The 24,851-nt window shown below is 36.8% G+C and overlaps 1 pseudogene; it reads left to right on the top strand.

Annotated features, from left to right (window-relative positions):
* The window catches only part of LOC102429300, a 165,558-nt pseudogene extending 148,113 nt beyond the window's left edge, over window positions 1-17,445 (top strand).
* Window positions 17,446-24,851: the final 7,406 nt, after the last annotated feature.

Below are 24,851 nucleotides of genomic sequence, written 5' to 3'. Positions count from 1 at the left end.
ACAGTCACTTTATGGGTGTAGATCTTGACAAAAGGATTCTCAAGTTGCCAAGGAGGTTAAAGGGAGTCAAAACAACACTGACAGTCATAACAGAAACAGACTTCATTGCTACCCAAGAGGATGTGGGTGCTATGACAGAACCATTGATATGCACCTGGGAATACATGAAGTGCAGTGCATAATACAACAAACTATCTCCATGATGTGGGGAAAAAAGTGTTTTTGTAAAACATCACTTATATACTCTTAAGTTTCTCCAAGACAATTTAAAAAAATCTTTATTGTTGAAAGTATTACATATGTCCCTTTACCGTCCCTCCCCCATTGACCCCTTTAGCCTGCCCCCACCACCCTGCCCCAGGCCTTCACCACCTATTGTCTGTGGCCATAGACTATGCATATACACATACCAGTTCTATGGTTGATCTCTTCCCACCTTCCCACCCACCCATCCCTACCTTCCCTCTGAGATTTGACAGTCTGTTCCATGCTTCTATGTTTCTGGATCTATTTTGTTCAGCACTTAATTTTGTTTATTAGATTCCACATGAGTGAGATCATGTGATACTTGTCTTTCTCTGACCAGCTTATTTTGCCCAGCATAACACTCTCCAAATCCCTCCATGCTGTCTCAAAGGGTAAAAGATCCTTCTATTTTACTGCTGCATAGTATTCCATGGTGTAAATGTACCACCGTTTTTTTATTCATTCATATACTGATGGGCACATGGGCTGTTTCCAGATCTTAACTATTATAAATTGCTCTGCTGTGAACATAGGGCTGCATAAATTCTTTCTGATTGGTGTTTCGGGTTTCTTAGGATATATTCCTAGAAATGGGATCACTGGGTGAAATGGCAGTTGCATATTTAATTTTTTGAGGAAACTCCATACTGTTTTCCATAATGGCTGCACCAGTCTGCATTTCCACCAGCATGTGCTAAGGTTCCCTTTTCTCCACATCCTGGCCAGCACTTGTCATTTGTTATGTTGATGATAGCCATTCTGACAGGTGTGAGGCGATTCCTCATTGTCATTTTAATTTGCATTTTTCTGATGATCAATGACTTGGAGCATTTTTTCGTATGTCTCTTGGCCATCTGAATGTCTGCTTTGGAGAAGTGTCTATATAGGTCCTTTGTCCATTTTTTAATTGGATTGTTTGTCTTTCTTTTGTTAAGTTGTAGGAGTTCCTTATATAGTCTGGATATTAACCCTTTACCCGATGTATCATTGCCAAATATGTTCTGCTATACCGGGGGCTCCCTTTCCATGTTGTTGATGATTTCTTTTGCTGTGCAGAAGGTTTTTATTTTGATGTAGTCCCATTTGTTTATTTTCTCCTTAGTTTTCTTTGTCCTAGTAGATATATCTGCAAACATTGCTATGACAGATATCTGAGATTTTGCTGCCTAGGGTTTCTTCTAGGATTTTTATGCTTTCATTGGTTACATTTAAGTCCTTTATCCATTTTGAGTTTATTCTTGTGTATGATGTAAGTTGGTGGCCTAGTTTTTTTTTTTTTTTTTTTGCATGTATCTGTTGAATTTTCCCAACATCATTTATTGAAGAGACAGTTTCGAGTCCATTGTATGCTCTTGCTCCTTTGTCAAATATTAATTGAGTATATTGGCTTGGAACAATTTCTGGAGTCTGTGTTTTGTTCCATTTATCTATATGTCTGTTTTTGTGCCAGTATCAGGCAGTTTTGAGAACAGTGGCTTTGTAGTATAACTCGATATCTGGTGTTGTGATCCCTCCAACTTTGTTCTTCTTTCTCAAGATTGCTGTGGCTATTTGGGGTCCTTTTTACTTCCATATAAATTTTTGAAGTATTGATTCTACACTTGTAAATTACCAATACTTGGTGATTTATGCCCTTTGTAACTTATTAGGCATTCCATTAAATCCATAGTTTGCTTTGGGTAGTATGAACATTTTAATGATGTTAATTTTACCAATCCACGATCATGGTATATTCTTCCACTTGTTTATATCTTCCTCTGTCTCTTTTTTCAATGTCCTATAGTTTTCCGAGTAAAAGTCTTTTTCCTCCTTGGTTAAGTTTATTCCTAAGTATCTTAATTTTTGTTGTTGTTGCAATGGTAAATGGGATTGTTTTTTTACTTTCTCTTTCTGAGAATTATTATTGGTGTAAAAAATGCCATTGATTTCTGGGTGTTAATTTTGTGTCTTGCTACATTGCCAAATTCATTTATTAAATCTAGTAGTTTTTTGGTGGAGTCTTAAGGGTTTTGTATGTACAATATCAAATCATCAGCAACTAATGAGAATTTTACTTTCTCCTTTCCAATATAGATGCTTTTTATGTTTTCTTCTTGTCGGATCTCTGTGGGTAGGACTTCCAGTACTATGTTGAATAAGAGTGGTGAAAGTGAACATCCCTATCTTTTTCCTGTTCTTAGGGGAAATATTTTAGTTTTTGCCCATTGAGTATGATGTTGGCTGTAGATTTGTCATAAATGGCTTTTATTATGTTGAGGTATGAACCCTCTATTCCCACTTTACTGTGAATTTTTATCAAAAATGGGTGTTGGTTTTGTTGAAAGATTTTTCTGTGTCTATTGATATGATCATGTAATTTTTGACTCTCAATTTGTTTATGTGATGTATCACATTTATTGATTTACAAATATTGTATCAGCCTTGCATCCCTGGAATAAGTCCTACTTGGTCATGGTGTATGATCTTGTTAATATATTTCTGGATCTGATTTGCTTATATTTTATTGAGGATTTTAGCATCTATGTTAATCGGGAATATTGGCTTACAATTCTCTTTCTTTGTAGTGTCTTTATCTGGCTTTGGAATTAAGATAATGCTGGCTTCATAAAAAGAGCTTGGAAGTGTTCTTTCCTCTTGGATTCTTTTGAATAGTTTGAGGAGGATGGGTGTTAGTTCTTCTTTGAATGTTTGGTAAAACTCCCCTATAAAGCTGTCCGGACCAGTGCTTTTGTTTGCTAGGAGTTTATTTTATTTACTTTTTTAAATTACTGCTTCAATTTCCTCAATTGTTCTTGGCCTATTCAGGTTTTCTGGTTCTTTCTGATTTAGTTTTGGAAGATTGTATTTTTTCTAGGAATTTGTCCATTTTATCTACATTGTTCAGCTTGTTGGCATATAGTTGCTCATAGTATTTTCTTACAATCTTTTGTATTTCTGTGGTGTCAGTGGTTACTTCACTACTTTTGTTTCTGATTTTATTTATTTGGGTCCTCTTTCTTTCTTGATGAGTCTGGCTAAAGGTCCATCAGTCTTGTTTATCTTTTCAAAAACCAGCTCTTGGTTTCATTGATCTTTTGTATGATTTTTTTTACTCTCTTTGTCATTTATTTCTGCTCTAATTTATATTATTTCTTTACTTTTACTTACTCTGGGCTTTTCTTGTTGTTCTTATTCTAATTCTTTAACTTGTAGTGTTAAATAATTTATTATTAATTTTTCTTGTTTTTAGTGGTAGGGCTGTAATGCTACTAACTTCCCTCTTAGGACTCTATTGCTGTTTCCCAGATATTTTGGGTTGTTGTGTGTTCACTTTCATTTATTTCCAAGAAGTTTTGATGTCTTCCTTGATCTCATTGGTAACCCATTCATTGTTTAATAACATGCTATTTAACCTCCATATATTTGAATGTTTTTGATTTTTTTTACTGTAATTGATTTTGAATTTCATTGCATTGTCATCTTAGAAGATACTTGACATGATTTTAATCTTCTTTAATTTTTATAGACTTGTTTGGTGCCCTAACATATGGTCTATCTTTGAGAATGACCCATGTGCACTTGAGAAGAATGTATATTTTGCCACTTTTGGGTGAAATATTCTATAAATGTCAATTAAATCTCTCTGTTCCCAGCGTGTCATTTAAAGTCACAGTTTCCTTGTTAACTTTTTGTCTGAAAGATCGATCCAGTGAAGTTAGCAAGGTGTTAAAATCCCCTACTATGATTGTATTGCTGTCGATATCTCCCTTAAAGTCCTCCAGAAGTTTTTTTTTTAAAATGTATTTAGATGTTCCTGTATTAGGTGCATATATGTTTACCAGGGTTTTATCCTCTTGTTCGATTGATCCCTTTAGCATTGTGGAGTGATGTTTATTATCTCTTGTGATGGCCTTCATTTTGAAGTCTATTTTGTTAGGTATGAGTATTGCTACCTCAGCTTTGTTTTTCATTTCCCTTTGCATGGAAATTTTTTTTCATTCCTTCACTCTCATCTTGTGTGAGTCTTTTGTTCTGAGGTGGGTCTCTTGTAGACAGCATATATTTGGGTCATGTGTTCATATCCATTCAGATACCCTGTGTCTTTTGATTGGCACATTTAATCCACGTACATTTAAGGTTATTATTGATAGGTACTTATTTATTGCCATTTTAATTCGTGATTCCTATGTTTCTTTCTCTATTTCTTCTCATTACAGCAGTCACTTTAGCATTTCTTGCAGTACTGGTTTGGTAGTGATAAACTCATTTAGCTATTTTTTGTCTGGAAAGCTCTTTATTTCTCTGTCTATTTTGAATGATAGCCTTGGCTATAGTAATCTAGGTTTCAGATCTTTGCTTTTCTTTACCTTGAATACTTCATGGCATTCCCTTCTGGCCTGTAAAGTTTCTGATGAAAAATCTTCTGACAGCCTTATGGGAGCTCCTTTGTAGCTAACAAATTCCTTTTCTCTTGCCACTTTTAAGATGCTCTCTTTGTCTTTAATTTTTGGCATTTTAATTATGATGGGTCAGGGCATGGACCTGTTTGGGATCTTCTTGTTTGGGACTCTTTGTGCCTCCTGGACTTGTATGCCTTTTTCCTTCACCAGGTTAGGGAAGTTTTCTGCTATTATTTCTTCAAACACATTCTCTCTCCCTTGCTCACTTTCTTTCACTTCTGCTCTTCTATGATGTGAATATTGTTATGTTTTATGTTGTATCACAGCTTCCTTAAGCTGTCCTCCTATTTTTTTAATTGTTTTTTTTTTGTTTTGATTCAATGATTGATTGAGTTTTTTCTCCCTTGTCTTCTAATTCACTGATTCAATCCCCGGTTTCCCCTTGTCTGCTGTGTATTCCTTACACTGTGTTCTTTATTAAATGCTATGTCATTCTTCATACCTACTATATCTTTTCTCATGCTGTTGAGCATCCTTGCCATCATTATGCTGAACTCTATGTCTGATAAATTTATTATTTACATTTCATTTTGCTCTTTTATTGGAGAATTCTCTTGTTCTTTCATTTGGGGCTAAATTTTTTGTCTCCCCATTTTGCCTGCCTGTTTGGGTTTGTGTCTTTGTACTAGGTAGGTCTGCTATGACTCCCAATCTGTAGTGCAAGACAGTGTCAGATGCTGTTTCTGACTGGCCCTGAGTACCCTGTTTGGAGATATCAGCAATCCTTAGCTTGTGGCTCCCTCTGCTGGGGCTGGATGCCTTTGGAATGAACCAAGATGTGCACCAAGGTATGCGTTTCCTAGCTTCAGACCCTGAAGTAGATCAGGCTAAGACTAAGAGCCTCCAGAAACCCACCTCTGTCTGAAGTCTGATTCCATGTCAATTTTTTTTTTAAAAGGACACATTTTTTTCTAAGCAAAAGAAGTCTCATTGGGTCTTTGTCTTCATCTTAGAAATCAGTACAGTGAAATGAATTGAAGCTGATTTTTCATTTTTTTTTAAAGGAAATGCCATATTGTTAAATGACTGTTTCATTTAAAGGTATCTATTCTTTGCTACCCTATTATGTAAACAAACTTATGTATATCTTATGATTGTTTGCCAAGTATATGATAGGAAAAACCTGGGGCCAGAACTCTTTTCTCATTTTTCTTTGTGTTTAGCATATAATCCTTGATGCTGACTTAATACAGTAATTAAGTCATTTGATATTTCTGTATTTCTGAGATTCTTTACAAGATTAGTTTGATGATTAAGAAGGTAGAGATTAATGTACAAAAGCACTTTGAATTTATAGGCCATGGTTCTCTTCCAACTGAAGGTTTCTACTTATTGCCCTCTTTCCTCAGTCAAAACAGAGGAGACTGTTGATTTTCATTGTATATTGACTGTGAAAATAAATACAGGGATTATATGAGTTTGATGCAGAAAGTTTAATAGCTATTCTTATTCTGGTTCTCATAACCTTGATATCTAAGAACATAATTTAGTCTTAGAACAAGGATTTTATACTTCTCTTGTTTCTCTAAGTTTCCTTTATTCTTTTAAAAAAAATGATTTCAGAGAGGAAGGGAGAGGAAAAGAGAGATAGAAACACCAATGATAAGAGAGAATCATTGATTGGCTGCGTCCTGCATGCCCTCTATTGGGGATCAAGTCCGCAACCCAGGCATGTGCCCTTGACCGGAATTGAACCCAGGACCCTTCAGTCTGCAGGCCAACGCTCTATCCACTGAGCCAAACTGGCTAGGGCTCTCCAAGTTTTCTTTAAAATGGAAGTGAAAATTCTACTTCCTTTCATGTCTCACAGGGAACAGATCAAAAGGCAAACACAAAATGTATAGATTCTCACATCTTTTAAGTATACAGTAAACAATTACCCAACTTGTATTTTACTTGTGGGTTCTTCCTCTTCTTTTTTTCTCAAGTTTTATTTTTCATTGATGCATTTGTGTTTTGCATATATAATTCTAAGTAGTTCAATCTAATGAAGTAGTGACATATCCTCTGAAATCATTTTATTAGCCTGTTTACTAATATAGGGCATTTATTTTGCTTCTCCTAGTTTGGCAATTTTCTACTGACTTCCAAATTTCCAGTTAACACATGATATATGAAATTAATAACCTCTTTAATCTGAGAGTCTTCATAGCTGAAAATAGCTTCCATTTAACAGTACTTAGCTATAAATTTGCCCATATCTTGTAGAATATTCACACTCTCATCAGCCTCTTATTAACAATTGATTTAGCATATTCTAATTACAAAATCATTAATTTGAACATATTTCATAAATCCTTTTAAAGCAGCTTAAGCTCATATGTTGCCTTCTCTTTTACATGTAGACATTCTACATGATTAAATCAGAAAACATGCTCAATATGTCCTTTATGTTTGATCCTTACCTAATTTGTGTTTCAAGATTGTAGAGGTCAATGCACCTGGAAATCCTTGTGTGTACTTTATCAAGATGGCTTAAGGGTAAGTTGTAAGCCTCCAAGTGGGCTAAATGATTTAAATAATGGTGAGCTTATTAACATTCTATATGCAGTGGGGCCTTGACTTACGAGTGTCCCGACTAACGAGTTTTTTGAGATACCAGCTGTCTCTCCGCAGATTTTTGCATTGAGTTGACAGAGTAATTTGAGTTAACGAGCTCCTTAACGAGCTCGGTCTCGGAACGAATTAAACTCGTAAGTCAAGGCCCCACTGTATTTGTTTGTATAAGGTCATAGCTTTTGAAGAAAGTTTGGTGTGGAAAGCCATACCGCTATAAGTATTGAGATGACCAGTAGTTCAAATAAAGTGGCAAAAGGCCACACTAGGATAGTGTAATATTTTGAGAAGTGGCACATTAATCAATTATAGTTTTCTGATCCAGTAAGTCTTAAAATTTTTGCTGCAGTGTGGCTGGTGTGGTTCAGTGGTTAAGCATCCACCTAGGATCTAGGAGGTCATGGTTAGATTCCCTTCCTCTCTGACATCAATTAAAAAAGAAAGCACAAGTACAAAGCTTGTAAAGAAGAAAAATTGATCATTATGACTTGAATAGAGTTCTATATAGAACAAGGCAATTGAAAACTATATTTTAAGTGCTCTAATTTTTTTTTAATTTTTTTTAATTGCTTAAAGTATTACATATGTGTCCTTTTTCCCCCCGCCCTTGACAATCCCCTGGCCTCCCCTACCCCCCAGTGTCTTATGTCCATTGGTTATGCTTATATGCATGCATACAAGTCCTTCGGTTGATCTCTTACCCCCTTCCCACCTGCCCCCCAACCCTCCCCGGCCTTCCCGCTGCAGTTTGACAATCTGTTTGAGGCAGCTCTGCCTCTGTATCTATTATTGTTCAAAAGTTTATAATGGTCTCTATTATCCATGAATGTGTGAGATCATGTGGTATTTTTCCTTCATTGACTGGCTTATTTCACTTAGCATAATGCTCTCCAGTTCCATCCATGCCGTTGCAAATGGTAAGAGTTCCTTCTTTTTTACAGCAGCATAGTATTCCATCGTGTAGATGTACCACTGTTTTCTAATCCATTCATCTACTGATGGGCACTTAGGCTGTTTCCAGATCTTAGCGATAGTGAATTGTGCTGCTATGAACATATGGGTGCATATATCCTTTCTGATTGGTGTTTCTGGTTTCTTGGGATATATTCCTAGAAGTGGGATCACAGGGTCAAATGGGAGTTCCATTTTTAGTTTTTTGAGGAAACTCCATACTGTCTTCCATAGTGGCTGCACCAGTCTGCATTCCCACCAGCAGTGCACGAGTGTTCCTTTTTCTCCACATCCTCTCCAGCACTTGTCGTTTGTTGATTTGTTGATGATAGCCATTCTGACAGGTGTGAGATGGTACCTCATTGTTGTTTTGATTTGCATCTCTCGGATGATTAGTGACTTTGAGCATGTTTTCATATGTCTCTTGGCTTTCTGAATGTCCTCTTTTGAAAGGTGTCTATTTAGGTCCTTTGCCCATTTTTTGATTGGATTGTTTATCTTCCTTTTCTTAAGTTGTATGTGTTCCCTATAAATTTTGGAGATTAGGCCCTTATCAGATATGACATTGGCAAATATGTTTTCCCACGCAGTGGGTTTTCTCATTGTTTTGTTGATGGTTTCTTTTGCTGTGCAGAAGCTTTTTATTTTGATGTAGTCCCATTTGTTCAATTTCTCTTTAGTTTCAAGTCCCCTAGGAGCTGTATCAGTGAAGAAGTTGCTTTGGCATATATCTGAGATTTTGTTGCCTTTGAATTCTTCTAGAATTTTTATGGTTTCCTGTTGTACATTTAAGTCCTTTATCCATTTTGAGTTTATTTTTGTGTATGGTATAAGTTGGTGGTCTAGTTTCATTTTCTTGCATATATCTGTCCAATTTTCCCAACACCACTTATTGAAGAGACTATCTTGGCTCCATTGAATGTTCTTTCCTCCTTTGTCAAATATTAATTGAGCATATTGTTTCGGGCCGATTTCTGGGTTCGCTATTCTATTCCAATGATCTATATGCTTGTTCTTGTGCCAGTACCAGGCAGTTTTGAGAACAGTGGCTTTGTAATACAGCTTGATATCTGGTATTGAGATCCCACCTACTTTCTTCTTTCTCAGGATTGCTGCAGCTATTCGAGGTCTTTTTTTATTCCAGATGAATTTTTGGAGAGTTCATTCTAGATCTGTGAAGTATGCCATTGGTGTTTTAATAGGAAGTGCGTTGAATTTATAGATTGCTTTGGGTAGTATGGACATTTTAATGATGTTGATTCTACCAATCCATGAACACGGTATGTTCTTCCATCTGTTTATGTCTTCCTCTATCTCTTTTTTCAAAGTCCTGTAGTTTTCTGAGTAGAGGTCTTTTACCTCTTTAATTAAGTTTATTCCTAGGTATCTTAATTTTTTTGGTGCGATGGTAAATGGGATTGTTTTTATAATCTCTCTTTCTGAAAGTTCACTATTGGTGTACAGAAATGCCTCAGATTTCTTGGGGTTAATTTTGTGTCCTGCTACATTGCCAAATTCATGTATTAAGTCTAGTAGCTTTTTGATGGAGTCTTTAGGGTTTTTTATGTATAATATCATGTCGTCTGCAAATAAGGACAGTTTTACTTCCTCTTTTCCAATTTGGATGCCTTTTATTTCTTCTTCTTGCCTAATTGCAATGGCTAATATTTCCAGTACTATGTTGAACAGGAGTGGTGAGAGTGGGCATCCCTGTCTTGTTCCTGTTCTTAGGGGAAATGGTGTTAGTTTTTGTCCATTGAGTATGACGTGGGCCTGTCATATATGGCTTTTATTATGTTGAGGTATGATCCTTCTACTCCCACCTTGCTGAGAGTTTTTATCAAAAATGGGTGTTGGATTTTGTCGAATGCTTTTTCTGCATCAATTGATATGACCATGTGGTTTTTTTCTTTCAATTTGTTTATGTGATGTATCACGTTTATTGATTTGTGGATATTGTACCATCCTTGCATCCCTGGAATAAATCCTACTTGGTCATGGTGTATGATCCTTCTGATGTACTGCTGGTTCCGATTTGCTAAGATTTTGTTGAGGATTTTGGCATCTATGTTCATGAGGGATATTGGCCTGTAATTCTCTTTCATTGTGTTGTCTTTACCTGGTTTTGGTATTAGGGTGATGCTGGCTTCATAGAATGAGCTTGGAAGTGTTCCTTCCTCTTGAATTTTTTGTAGTAGTCTGAGGAGGATAGGTTTTAGTTCTTCCTTGAATGTTTGGTAAAACTCCCCTGTGAAGCCGTCTGGTCCTGGGCTTTTGTTTGCTGGAAGCTTTTTGATGACTGCTTCAATTTCTTCCATAGTTATTGGCCTATTGAGATTTTTAGATTCTTCCTGATTGAGTGCTTGAATGTTGTATTTTTCTAGGAATTTGTCCATTTCCTCCAGGTTGTCTAGTTTGTTGGAGTAGAGCTGTCCATAGTATTTTTTAACAATCATTTGTATTTCTGTGGGGTCTGTTGTTATTTCGCCTCTATCGTTTCTGATTTGGTTTATTTGGGTCCTCTCTCTTTGCTTCTTGGTGAGCCTGGCTTGGGGTTTATCCTTTCAATCTTGTTTATCCTTTCAAAGATCCAGCTCTTGGTTTCATTGATTTTCTGTATTGTGTTTTTGGTCTCTATGTCATTTATTTCTGCTCTAATCTTTATTATCTCCTTCCTTCTGCTCACTCTGGGGTTTTCTTGTTGCTCTCTTTCTAATTCTTTGAGTTGTAGAGTTAGATGATTTACTACCATTTTTTCTTGTTTTTTTGAGATAAGCCTGTAGAGCTATAAACTTCCCTCTCAGGACTGCTTTCATTGTGTCCCATAGGTTTTGGATTGTTGTGTTTTCATTGTCATTAGTTTCCAGGATGTTTTTAATTTCTTCTTTGATCTCATTGGTAACCCAATCGGTATTTAATAACATGCTATTCAGCTTCCAAGTGTTTGAGTATTTTGGGTTGTTTTTATTGTAGTTTATTTCTAATATTATGCCATCGTGGTCTGAGAAGATGCTTTTTATGATTTCAATCTTCTTGAATTTGTGGAGACTTTGCTTGTGACCCAATATGTGGTCTATTTTTGAATCTGTCCCATGAGCACTTGAGTAGAATGTATATTCCGCGGCTTTGGGGTGAAGTGTTCTGAAGATGTCTATTAAGTCCATCTGATCTAGTGAGTCATTTAGGATTGCTATTTCTTTGCTGATTGTTTGTCTAGAGGACTTATCCAGTGATGTCAGTGGTGTATTAAAGTCCCCTACTATGATTGTATTGTTGTCGATCTCTCCTTTGATATCTTCCAGGGGTTTTTTTTTATGTATTTGGGTGCTCCTGCATTGGGTGCATATATGTTTATCAGGGTTATATCTTCTTGTTGTATTGATCCCTTTAGTATTATGAAGTGGCCTTCCTTATCTCTTGTTATGGCCTTCACTTTGAGGTCTATTTTGTCCGATATAAGTATTGCTACCCCAGCTTTCTTTTCCTTTCCATTTGCCTGAAAGATATTTTTCCATCCCTTTACTTTCAGTCTGTGTGAGTCCCTTCTAATGAGGTGGGTTTCTTGTAGACAGCCACTCGATGTCTTTTGGTTGGAGCATTTAGTCTGTTTACGTTTAAAGTTATTATTGAAAGGTACTTGTTTGTAGCCATTTCTTTTTTTGTGTGGCTGTTTTCTTTATGAGCTTTTTATTTCTTCTTTTTACACCAGTCCCTTTAGCATTTCTTGCATGGCTGGCTTGGTGGTGATAAACTCCCTTAGCCTTTTTTTGTCTGTGAAGCTTCTAATTTCTTAGCCTTTTTTTGTCTGTGAAGCTTCTAATTTCCCCTTCAATTTTGAATGATAGCCTTGTTGGATAGAGTATTCTTGGGTTCAGTCCTTTGCTTTGCATCACTTTGTAAATTTCCGTCCATTCTAAGTGCTCTAATTTTTTTCTTCTGTTTGGTCTTAGCTTATATTGTGTGGCAAGGAGATAGAAAAGCATGATTTTAAATCCTGACTCTGCCATTAACTCACAGTGTGACTTTGGTTAGGACTTCTAACTTCTTCCAAGCTTCCTAATTCATGAAATTAGGAAGTGGTGCTAAATGATCTCTATAGTAGCATTTGGCTTGAAACCCCTGTGATCATATCTTGTGTAAATGGTATATTCTCTGATTTCTGATTATTGAAAATAGTGCCTAATTGGGTTTAAAACATAAAATAAACAAATGTGAAATTTAAAAATTTTCTGTGCCTATTTCTTATTTATGCCTTAATCTTTGTGAAAGCTAAAGCTGGCTGTTAAATAGTTCTAATTAGCATGAATGGTTGTAGCATTTAAAATCCTTGTCCTGCCTTTGATAAGATCAAAATCAGAGTGAGTAATATGCCTTGGTTGAACATTAGTATGCAAACCAGGAAGCTTGAAAAGATGTGTTTAGGCTCTGAGAATAAAGCAGAAGGCAGCACATTCTGACAGCTGTGAGAAACACAAAAAATATTAATGGTGGCAGTTAGAGAGTCAGACAGCGAATAGCAATGCACAGGTGCATTTTCCCTAGTGCATATATTTCTTCTTTAGTATTCATGATAAGTTTCCAATACCTTCATCTTTACACAGGAATTAGAAACAGTTCAGACTTATTAGTTCAGCTGAGCAATAGCCTAGGACAGCTAAAAGAACAATCTCTACAGTGGTATGTATATTTGTAATAAAGTACTCTTCTATGATTATTCTTTAAATATCACCATAGTTCCATTTTTCTTTTGTAATAAAGTCATTGTCATTGCAGTTTTATGTTCTTTTAATTCTATTCTTTTTAAAAAATATATATATTTTTATTGATTTCAGAGAGGAAGGGAAAGGGAGAGAGAGATAGAAACATCAATGATGAAAGAGAACCATTGATTGGCTGCCTCCTGCATGTCCTGCACTGGGGTTTGAGCCCACAACTCGGGCATATGTCCCAACCGGGAATAGAACCATGACCTCCTGGTTCATAAGTCGATGCTCAACCACTAAGCCACGCTGACTAGACTTAATTCTATTCTTAACAACTTATCTGAGTAGAGTGAAAAATTTCATTAATTACAAGCTGTTCTACATGCCTCACTGGCCACTATCTTTTAATACAAATTTCAAACATCCATCTCTCAACATTTTGACTTTAAAGATTAAAGTGCCACTTATGATTTAAGATATTGATGTGAAAAAACTTTTAAGTCAATATAGAAATTCATCACCTTAGAGTAGCAAAATTATAGAAATGTGAAGCATGAACTTTTGCTTGACTATGTTTATGTACATGATCACATTGAATCCCCCTGCACACCCTACAAAAGCCCCAAACATACCAGAAATAGATATCCTGGACACTCTCTTTTCAGAATTATCAAGAGATAGGATGCAATGTGCACAACGCAGGTTCCTAGTGATATTGTATCTCTCTCTCTCTCAAGTTCTCTGTCAGTAAACAAGTGAACCATTTGAGTCTTGAATACCTGAACATATGTATTCCTAATCCTCAAACCTCTAATCAACTCAACTACTTGAAGAAAAATTATGGAAATAGTATCGTGCTGTCATAGGTGCATGAATAGTAGCATTCAACCAAGCCACTGAAGAAAATTTTTGTTTTCTGCACAAAATCCAGAACAAAACCTTGCATGTTTAGCAGTCAATATTATCAAGTTTTAAGTTTCAATATCAGAAAAGTATAGTATATATTAACTCATAGACTAAAGATTTTCATAGGTGTAGACATGTTGATTCACTTATGTTTTTTCAAATCCACAAATCTTTCTTTTGGTATTTCTAATTTGAAATGGTATCTACCATTATCACCTTATCTTAATAAGATGGTCATTTTTTCTTTTTAATTCTGCTAGAGTTAATAACAAAATTCATTTTTCGGATTTAAAACCACCGTGGATGAGTTCACACTCACCCTCACCCTCACCCCTGGTCTTCCAATAACAGTTACAAAAATTTGAGCAAAGCTTTATAAAGGATATTTTTACTTTATTGATTTGTCTGTGGTTTTGAACAGTGTGTTGAACATTATAAAAGTATTTATTGTGATGTGGGAGATGGATGACAACTCTTCTGTATTTTAAATTATTTTTACAATTAAAACTTGTTCTATAGAAAACACTATATTAGAACTAATACATGAATTCAGTAGGATACAAAGTTAATATTCTGAAATCTGTTTTATTTTATACACTAATAAAAAACTATCAGAAAGATAAATTAAGAAAACAATCCCAACTATAGTTATATCAAAAACAATAAAATACTTAGGAATAAATTTAACCAAGGAGGTAACAGACCTGAACTTTTAAAACTATAGACATGGATGACAGAAATTAAACAAAAAAACCCCAAGTAATTGGAAGCATATACCGTGCATATGGATAGGAAGAATTAATATAATTAAAATGTCCATATTACCCCAATCAATCTACAGATTCAATGCAACCCCTATCAAAATACCAATGGTATTTTTCACAGAACTAGAACAAATTATCCTAACATATATATGGAACCATAGAAGAACCTGAATAGCCAAAGCAATCTTGAGAAAGAACAAAGTTGGAGATATCGTGCTTCCTGATTTCAAACTATACTACAAAGCTATAGTAATAAGAGTATGGCACTGGCACAAAAACAGACACTTAGATCAATGGAACAGAATAGAGAGCCTAGAAATAAAACCTCTGTCCCAATTAAGCCACAATTAATTAATTATCTGTCTTAGTGGGACAAATGCAGGTGACCAGGAGTCAGCAATAACGGCCTATCCCCTGGTACTTCAATGTCTAGACAGCTGAGCCGAACCGGAACACATGAACACACAAGACAGAATTAGTATGCAGTCACACAAGGTTTATTTACCTATTCCTAGTGGGTCCTAGGCTCCAGCAAAGGCCACCTGGCGATGCACACCGAAAGACGGACGACAAAGATGGAGACAGGTGGCCACAGTTGGTTCAGGCTTACATAGCAGAGCAGCCAATCAGGGGCTTGTCTCATGGAGTGACATGGAGTTCTCCTCTCATTAGGCAGGAGACATTCACTGAAGAAAAATCTGATGCTTATATAGCCGGTGGTAAACAACTTGTGTCTTATCAGTGTGGGCCAGACGGTGTGCCTTTGCTAGGAGCAGGGTGTTTACGCTTTAAGGGCTTAGGGCATTCACATCAAGATAGTGGGGCGTTCACTACATTTTGGAAGTTACAGAGTATTGGGGTCTTCACACAGCAAACATTTCACACATTAATTATTTCACACAATAATTATTTCCACACATTAGAGAGGTTTCCTTATGATCATAACATTATTATAACACCCTCACTTAAATAACCAATCTGTGAAAAAGGAAGCAAGAATGTACAATCGGGAAAATACAGTGTCTTCAATAAATGGTGTTGGAAAAACTGGACAGATATATGTAAAAAAAGGTCCTTCTCCAAACATGGCCCGGTGGCTGCCCCCTCAGCAGCTAAGGGACCATCCTCACCTGCATATTAAAATGGCTGTACCTAAAGAAGCCATCTATCTCTTGCTTGTCAGAATGCCAGTGCAGGATCTGCATGGTAATCTTGATTGAGCTGGTAACACTGCCTTGTAATCACATGATCAGTAATGCATGCTTCCAATTGCCTGTCGAAAAGGCAAAATCATGCTGTCCCTTCTGTTGCCACCGGGTCTCTTCGTGGACCAGGTACCATACCTGAAGAAAGTCTCTCATCAATAAGGAGCTGTGGGCGATGATTCAAAAACACTATTCAAAGGAATGCAAGCTTATAGCCTCTGGATAAGTATGGGAAGAAATTGTTGATGACTTATCAGCCAGTTCATCTGTTAAGTAAACCTGGAGAATTGAAAAGAGAATATGAAGAGGAGATAAGCAAGGTGGAGGCAGAGGGAGGGACCAATGAGGAAGAAGCAAACAAAACCAGTGAAGAGTACATACAGAAACTATTGGCAGAGGAGGAGGAAGAAGAAAAAAGGCAGAAAAAAGGAGAAGAGAAATGGAAGAACAGCAAAAAAGTGATGAAGAATGGCAAGAAAGCTAAGCATTAATATTAACAATTTCTATGAGGAAAAAGTGTTGGCTTCTCACACGAATTCCAGAAAATCTTATCCAGTCAAGCAAAAGAAAAGTAAAAGCAAACAAACAAATACTGGAGATATTCAGAAATATTTGTCACCTAAATCTCAATTTGGGTCAGCATCACAGTCTGAAGTTGCACAACAAGGTAAGAAAAACTCCATGTCTAAGGAAACTCCATGACAGTAGCGATGTGTAAAGAGCCAAGACATTGAGGAAGATATGCCAACACTTTCTCTGCAAATATGCCTTGAAATTCAAGAACAAGGTGCAAAGTCATCAATAGAGTCACCTATGTGCCAATTATGTGCCAGTGGTACAGAATGGTGTCTTGAAGGAGAAGTCAAGATGAGACCAAGCAATCATGATAAAGAATTATGTGTCATAAATCATGAGAGACCGGAAGCCAGAGTTTCCCACTCTAGAAAAGCTGTAGTTAAGCCTTGTGGCAAAACAGAGAGTGGGTGTACTATGTCAGCTATGACACAGATAATTGGAAATAACACAGTTGAGACAGAAAATGAAAAATCTTGTCCTACTGATCAGTGAAGAAAGTATTTCCAAAAGAAAAAACCAAGAGTCTTCATTTGAAGCAGTCAGTGATCCATGCTTTTCTGCAAAAAGAAGAAAATGTCCTCTGAATCTTCCTCAGACCAAGAGGAAACGGAAACATTAATCAGCTGTACCCCACAACTGTTAGATTTGGAACATTTACTTTTTGAGAGACATAAACAAGAAGAACAGGACAGGTTATTAAAGATTCAAAAAGAGGCTGATAAAGAACAAATGAAGGTAAGCCAGCAGAAAGGATCCCCACATGAATATCAGTTATGTGCTACACCCTCACCTCCAGAAAAATTGCTAGATGAACAGAGAAAGAATTCCAAAAATAGGAACTTAAAATGACAAGCTTATATAGAGCATTCCAAACCTCAGAGAGGCCCAAAAAATGAAAATTGGCGACCTTTTTTTAAAGATCCAGTTGAAACATTCAGTTAATGTTAATGGAAGAAAGATTTCAAAGTCTACTAGAGATGATTGTAATGAATCTAAAAGTGTTCATTCCTTATAGCCTAGGAAGTCACAGAAAGATATTTTTCAGCTGTTTCAGAGATATATACAAAGTAATCCATGGGCAAAGGAGGGGGTGTTTTAGAATTTGGTAAAGCTGGATTGTGATGCTCTCCTTTTTATCATAAAATGTTTATAAAATGTCTATTCTGCTCTGTGGGCACACTCATTGCTTGTAATTGAAGGGCTGTGCAATTACAAGGGAGGAATATACAAATGTACTTCTGCCAAAGTCAGTGATAAGCAAGAGTCTCAATTCTTTATCAATAACTGTGATCTGCTGAGTTTGACAGTCCTTATATGTAATAGATATGAAAATGCCTGGACCAACTCCCAAGAAATCTTCCAATGCTATTCTCTTTTTTTTTAAAAAAAATTCACGTTTTATGGCCTTTGCTCACCTTTTTGTGCTGACTAGTAATTAAAGCAAGATTATATTGTAAGCATTATAGCATTTTCTTTTATTTAAAACTAGAGGCCCGATGCACGAAGATTTGTGCAAGAATGGGCCTTCCTTCCCCTGGCTGCCGGCACTGCCTTTGCTTCGGCTGGAGCCGCCTTTCCGCCTTCCCACGCTGCCCAGAGACCCTGAGCGGCTGGGGTGGTGCGGAACACCTGCCATGGCGACAACGCAGGTATCCCACCCTGGCCGCTCAGTGCCTGTGTATGCAAATTAACCCGCCATCTTTTTGGGTTAATTTGTATACTCACTCCTGATTGGCTGGTGGGCATTGTGAAGGTACAGTCAATTTGCATCTTTCTCTTTTATTAGTGTAGATGGATTAGAATCATGTGAAGTCAGAAAAATCAAAGTTTTCTGGAAAATTAGGATTAATCGACAGAAAGGAAACTCATCTCTTAAGGCAGGGGTGGGCAAACTTTTTGACTCGAGGGCCACAATGGGTTCTTAAACTGGACCGGAGGGCCAGAACAAAAGCATGGATGGAGTGTTTGTGTGAACTAATATAAATTCAAAGTAAACATCATTACATAAAAGGGTACCGTCTTTTTTTTTTTAGTTTTATTCATTTCAAATGGGCCGTAGTTTGCCCACGGCTGTCTTAAGGCAAAAGGACTTAAGAGTTGGGGGAGGCTGAGTAGAGCAAACTGATAACTTGGAAGCATTGAAACTGAGTGGATGATCAGAAACTGGGTCCAGGATGGAGTAGCAGAGCATTCTCCCTTATCCTTTCTTTGCTAAATGACACAGTAAACATTTGGGTTTTACATCTTGTGACACTATAGTAAGTGTCATTGAAATAATTAGTTACTAAATTACCTGAAATTTTGGAAATTCACCTTTCTATTAATGTTATTTTAGAAAAAATGAGAATTACTGTAGAAGAGTTAAATCACAGTGTACAGTATATTGTTAAATCACAGTATGTTGTGGAACCCAAGATATAAATAACCATGTGTTTATTTCCTTATTATTTGTATTGGTAGTGATTTTTATTTGTGTTTATGGACAGAAATAATATGATACTGGGGTTTCCCCCTAAATTACCCCACAAAGTTAAATCAGAGACCATGGTTCCATTTTGTGAAATTTAACTTGGAGACTATTAATTTTTGTTTCATTAACATGAACAACTTTAGCCTGGCTGGCATGGCTCAGTGGTTGAGTGTTGACCTATGAACCAGGAGGTTGAGGTTCGATTCCTGGTCAGGGCACATGCTTGGGTTGTGGGCTCGATCCTCATTAGGGGCATGCAGGAGACAGCCAATCAATGATTCTTTCTCATCATTGATGTTCCTATCTCTCTCTCCCTCTCCCTTCCTCTCTGAATCAATAAAAATAAAATATGAACAACTTTGAGCAAACAAGCAACAGCATTTCTGCTGATGCTAGTTATTCATCCTTTTAAGGTAAAAATGCAATAAAATGCCCTAGAGCTAAGTCTAACTTCAATGTGTCAATGTTTTTATACACTTTTGAGATATTTTACCTCCAAATTTTATAACTGAAATTCTGTTAATCTTTGCCTACTTGGTAGCATCTACTTCAATATTCATTGGGTAGGTAATTAGGGGTAGAATTCTGATGCTAATTTAAAATTTACTTTGCCCTTTCTAAAATAAAAATGTAATTGCCTTTGAGTAATGAGATGATTGTGCTGAAATGAAGTGTAGTCAGAAATGAACAAAATTTGTCTAAGATAGACTAAAATTTATTTTTCATCCAACATATTTAAGAGCGATTTCACTTCACATTTAAGGGAAGATGTTGGATCTCCTCAAATTAAAAGTTATGTAATTAAATCTTCCATGACCAAAAAGGGGGGGAATACTGTGATGTACTCAGGATTTATATATTTAACCACTTATTTGTGAAGAAGTCTTCCTGATTAAAATTGGTTTTAAGATAAATTTAAGTTTATGGTGCCAGATGGGTACTAGATTTATTGTGGTGATCACTTTGTAAATTATATAAATGTCTAAGCACTATGTTGTACACCTGAAAATAATATCATCTTGTATGTCAACTATAATTTAAAATAAATGTAAAAATATAAATTAAAGAAAACAAAAACCAAAATTAGATAAAACAGTTCAGAATTTGACTTTGAACCAGAAAAGCGCTTAAATTTTGAGTACATGTGCATTAATTATTATGTTTTTTGTACAAAATTGGATTATCTGCAATTTTGTTATGAATGTGCTTTTTAGGCACATTAATAACTGTGAACATGTTTTCCTGACAGTAAATATGCTATCATATTGTATTAAAAACCAAAATAACTTTTTCTGTAACCTCACTGATCCCATAGTGATACACTGTTAAGACAATATAAAGAAATGTGTAGATTGTACTGAAGTCTTTTCCTTTAAGACATATGGTGTGAGTGCAAGTACCCATTATGGAGCTGCTATAGCCAGAAAGGTGCTCTGACCACAGCGGGTGGTTGATTTCCTGGGTTATTCAGGAGCCATAAGAATCAAATCTTTGTCTCTGTTTTGATTTTACCATAGCTGGATTTCATATCTTCATTTGTTCTTTAGCTGCACAAATAACATCAGTTTCATTTCTCAGTCCCAAATGATTTCCCAGAACATAAATATTTTCACTTTTTTTTTATAGAACATAGAAGCCATGGCTACTTGCTTGACTAAAGGAAACTGCCCCTACAAGCATTCTCTTTCCTACCTTAAACCCTGTAAATTCTTTGTTTAAAAAAATCAGATGCTGAGGTCTGATTTATGCATTATGAAGTTTATCATTTAAGTTTATTCAACTTTGCTTCCTCATTCCTCAATGCAAGTCAATTCTACATCTCTACCTAGTCTTACAATGTTGGAGATGTGATTAAAGATAAGGACAAAAATAAGAACAAAATTAATAGCAGTTTTACAGGTAGTCTTTGGGTAAAATTATGTCTGAATAGGGGATAGAAGGTTGGATAGGAGAAAAAAGAGAAAACTAAAGGCTTATGGGTACAAAGTGACTCTATAATTAAGAATGCTGGGGAAAATGTAGAGCCTGTAATTTATTTAATGGGAACATGATGGATAAAAACCCAATCTGACCACAATGAGATATCACTATACACCTATTAGAACAGCTACAGTAAAAAATAGTGAAAATTCTAAATGCTGGCAATAATATGGAGAAACTGGATCTCTCATATATTGCTGGTGGGAATGTAGAATGGTACAGCCATTCCAGAAAATAATATGACAATTTCTTATAAAGCTACTAGAGGCCTGATGCATGAAATTTGTGCAAGAGTAGGCCTTCCTTCCCCCGGCTGCCAGCACTGGCTTCCCTCTGGCACCTGGGACCTGGGCTTCCCTTGGAGCCCTGGCTTCATCCAGAACACCCTGATCGCTGGCCAGGCCTAGGGACCCCACCCATGCACGAATTTCATGTGCCGGGCCTCTATTACAGATATAAGCACATGCATGTAAAATGGTGAAAATGGAATACATTCTGTAGTTAGTATTCGAGTTAACAATATTTTATCAATTTTAATTTCCTGGGTTTGATATTATACTACAGTTTTATAAGATGCCACTAATGGGGGAAACTAGGTTAAGTGTACAAAGGACTCTATGTAATAATTTTACAACTCCCTGTGAGTCTATAATCATTTAAAAGTAAAGAGTTAAAAACCCCCACTTAGTCTGTTTTTGTTTTAATGATGACACCAAAGGTCTCTTTGCTTTTATAGTGTAATACTTATTATTTTTTTTGGCATTCACAATGCATCTTGTACTAATTTGGAAGATTACATTCATTTGTAATTACATGAGAAAAAGACACTCGCTTATAATGCCAAATTGAGATGTTAAAGGGTGTTGAACTGAAATATAAGATAACTAGAGGACCCCTGCCCATCCACCGCCACCCACCGTTCGGTTGCCTGGGTTTCCCTCCTTGGGGCGATCATGGAGCTCCCCAGCACCCCAGATTGATCGCCCCACTGGCTGGTGGCCTGGGCCTCCCTCTGCAGGGTAATCATGGGGCAATGGCCAGGCCCCCAACCAATCACATTGCACCCACCTTGGCTGGCCTGGCACCAGTGGGTGTCATAGTGTGGTCCCAGATGATCGTCTGGATCAGGGGTCCTCAAACTACGGCCCGTGGACCACATGCGGCCCGCCGAAAACATTTATCCAGCCCGCCGGGTGTTTTTGCCGCCGCTGTGTGCATAGGAATTTGTTCATAGTTTTTTTTTAAACTATAGTCCAGCCCTCCAACGGTTTGAGGGCCCCTGGTCTGGATGGTCATCTGGATGGTCGTTCCGCTGTTCCGCCATTTGGTCGATTTGTATATTACGCTTTTATTATATAGGATGATCACAATGAAGAGAAGATAAGTAACTCTCTTTAGTGGGCTCTATAAAGCTAGGTCTCATATCTGTACCACATTTGATCAGTGAACAAAGGAGTAAGAATGCATACTCTTTTTAAATTAAATTTATTGGGGTGACATTGGTTAATAGGATCATACTAGAGGCCGGATGCATGAAATTTGTGCAAGAGTAGGCCTGCCTTCCCCTGGCTGCTGGCATCGACTTCCCTCTGGCACCCAGGACCCGGGCTTCCCTCTGGCCTGGTTTGTCCGGAAGGATGTCCGGAATCACATTTGGAATGACATCTAGTCTAACTAGCATATTATACTTTTATTATTATAGATAGGTCTCAAGTGTATATTTCTATGATATATGATCTGTATATTGCACAGTGTGCCCACGACCCAAAGTCAAATCACCTTCTGTCACCATATATTTGGCCCTCTTTAGCCACCTCCTACCCCCTTCCCTCTGGTAACCACCATACTGTTGTCTGTGTCTATGAGTTTCAGTTTTATATCCCACATATGAGTGAAATCATATGGTTCTTAGCTTTTTCTGACTGACTTATTTAGCTTAGCATAATATTCTCAAGGTCCATCCATGTTGTCACAAATAGCAGTATTTCATCTTTTCTTATTTCTCAGTAGTATTCCATTGTGTATATACAGTATATATACCACATCTTCTTTCTGCATTCTTCTACCAAAGGGCACTTTGGTTGTCTCCATGTTTTGGCCAATGTAAATAATGCTGCAATGAACATAGCAGTGCATATATCTTTGCAAATAAATGTTTTCAAACTTTTTAGATAAATATGCAGGAGAGGGATTGCTGGGTCATATGGTAACTAATCTTAATTTTTGAGGAATCTCCAGACTGTTTTCCATAGTGGCTATACCAGTTTACATTCCCACCAGCAGTGAATGAGGGTTCCCTTTTCTTCATAACCTTTCTAACATTCATTACTTTTCTTGATAATAGACATTCTAACAGGTGTGAGGTGGTATCTCATTGTGGTTTTGAGATACCCTATAGCTAGTGAAGTTGGACATATTTTCATATGTCTTCTTGGGAGAGGTCCTCTACCCATTTTAAAAATCTTTATTTTTGAAAATATTATGTATATCCTCTTTTTTCTCCCATTGACCCCTTATAGCCCACCCTCAGCCCCTCCCCAGGCCTTCACCACCCTTGTCTGTGTCCATGGCTTATGCATATATGCATACAACTTCTTTGGTTGATCTCTTCCCACCCACCCATCCAACCCCACTTTCCCTCTGAGATTTGACAGTCTGTTCCATGCTTCTATGTCTCTGAATCTATTTTGTTCATCTGTTTATTTTATTATTTAGATTCCTCATATGAGTGAGATCATACGGTAGTTGTCTTTCTCTGACTGGCTTATTTCATGTAGCATAATACTCTCCAGGTCCATCCATGCTTTCTTAAAGGGTAAGAGATCCTTCTGTTTTATAGCTGCATAGTATTCCATGGTGTAAATATACCACAGCTTTTTTATCCACTCATCTACTGATGGACTGGGCTGTTTCCAGATCTTAGCTATTGTAAATTGCACTGCTGTGAATATAGGGGTGCATACATTCTTTCTGATTGGTGTTTTGGGTTTCTTAGGATATATTCCTAGAAGTGGGACCACTGGGTCAAATGGCAGTTGCATATTTAATTTTTTGAGGAAACTCCAAACTGTTTTCCATAGTGGCTGCACCAGTCTGAATTCCCACCTGCAGTGTACGAGGGTCCCCTTTTCTCCATAACCTGGTGAGCACTTGTCATTTGTTGATTTGTTGATGATAGCCATTCTGACAGGTGTGAGGTGACATCTCATTGTTATTTTCATTTGCATCTCTCTTATGATCAGTGAATGACTTTGAACATTTTTTTTATATGTTTCTTGGCGATCTGTATGTCCACTTTGCACTTTGGAGAAGTGTCCATTTAGGTTCTTTGCCTAAATTGGATTGTTTGTCTTTCTTTTGTTAAGTTGTATGAGTTCCTTATATATTTTGGATATTAACCTTTTATCAGATGTATCATTGCTAAATATGTTCTCCCACATAGTGGGCTCCCTTTTCATTTTGTTGATGGTTCTTCTAACCACTTAAAAAAATTGGGTTGTTTGTTTGTTTGGTGTTGAGTTTTATGAGTTCTTTATTTTGGATATTAACCTCTTGTTAGAGCTGTTGTTTGCACAGATCATCTCCCATTGGGTTGGTTGCCTTTTTGTTTTGTTGGTGTTTTTTTTTTCTATGCACAAGCTTTTTAATTTGATATAGTCCCAGTCATTTAATTTTGCTTTTATTTCCCTTACCTTTGGGATCACATTTATAAAACCTTCTCTAGGACCAAGGTCCACAGTTTTAGTTCCTATGTTTTCCTCTATGCAATTTATTGTTTCACATCTTATATTGAAGTCTTTGATACATTTTGAATTAATTTTTGCACATGGGGATAGACTGTAGTTTAGTTTCATTCTTTTGCATGTGGCTCTTCAATTTTCACAGCACCATTTATTAAATAGGCCTTTTTTTCTCCATTGTGTGTTTCTGGCTCCTTAGTAAAAAATTATTTGCATACCCGAGCCGGAGTTGCTCAGTAGTTAGAGCATCAGCCCATGGAGCTAAGGGTGGTGGGGTCGGTTCATGGTCAAGGGCATGTATCTGTGTTGCAGTTT

The sequence above is a fragment of the Myotis lucifugus genome, unplaced genomic scaffold (genome assembly GCF_000147115.1).
Source record: "Myotis lucifugus unplaced genomic scaffold, Myoluc2.0 scaffold_81, whole genome shotgun sequence".
NCBI classification, from domain to species: Eukaryota; Metazoa; Chordata; class Mammalia; order Chiroptera; family Vespertilionidae; genus Myotis; species Myotis lucifugus.
The sequence above is the reverse complement of the archived record's forward strand: the minus strand, read 5'-3'. Positions and strand labels throughout refer to the sequence as shown.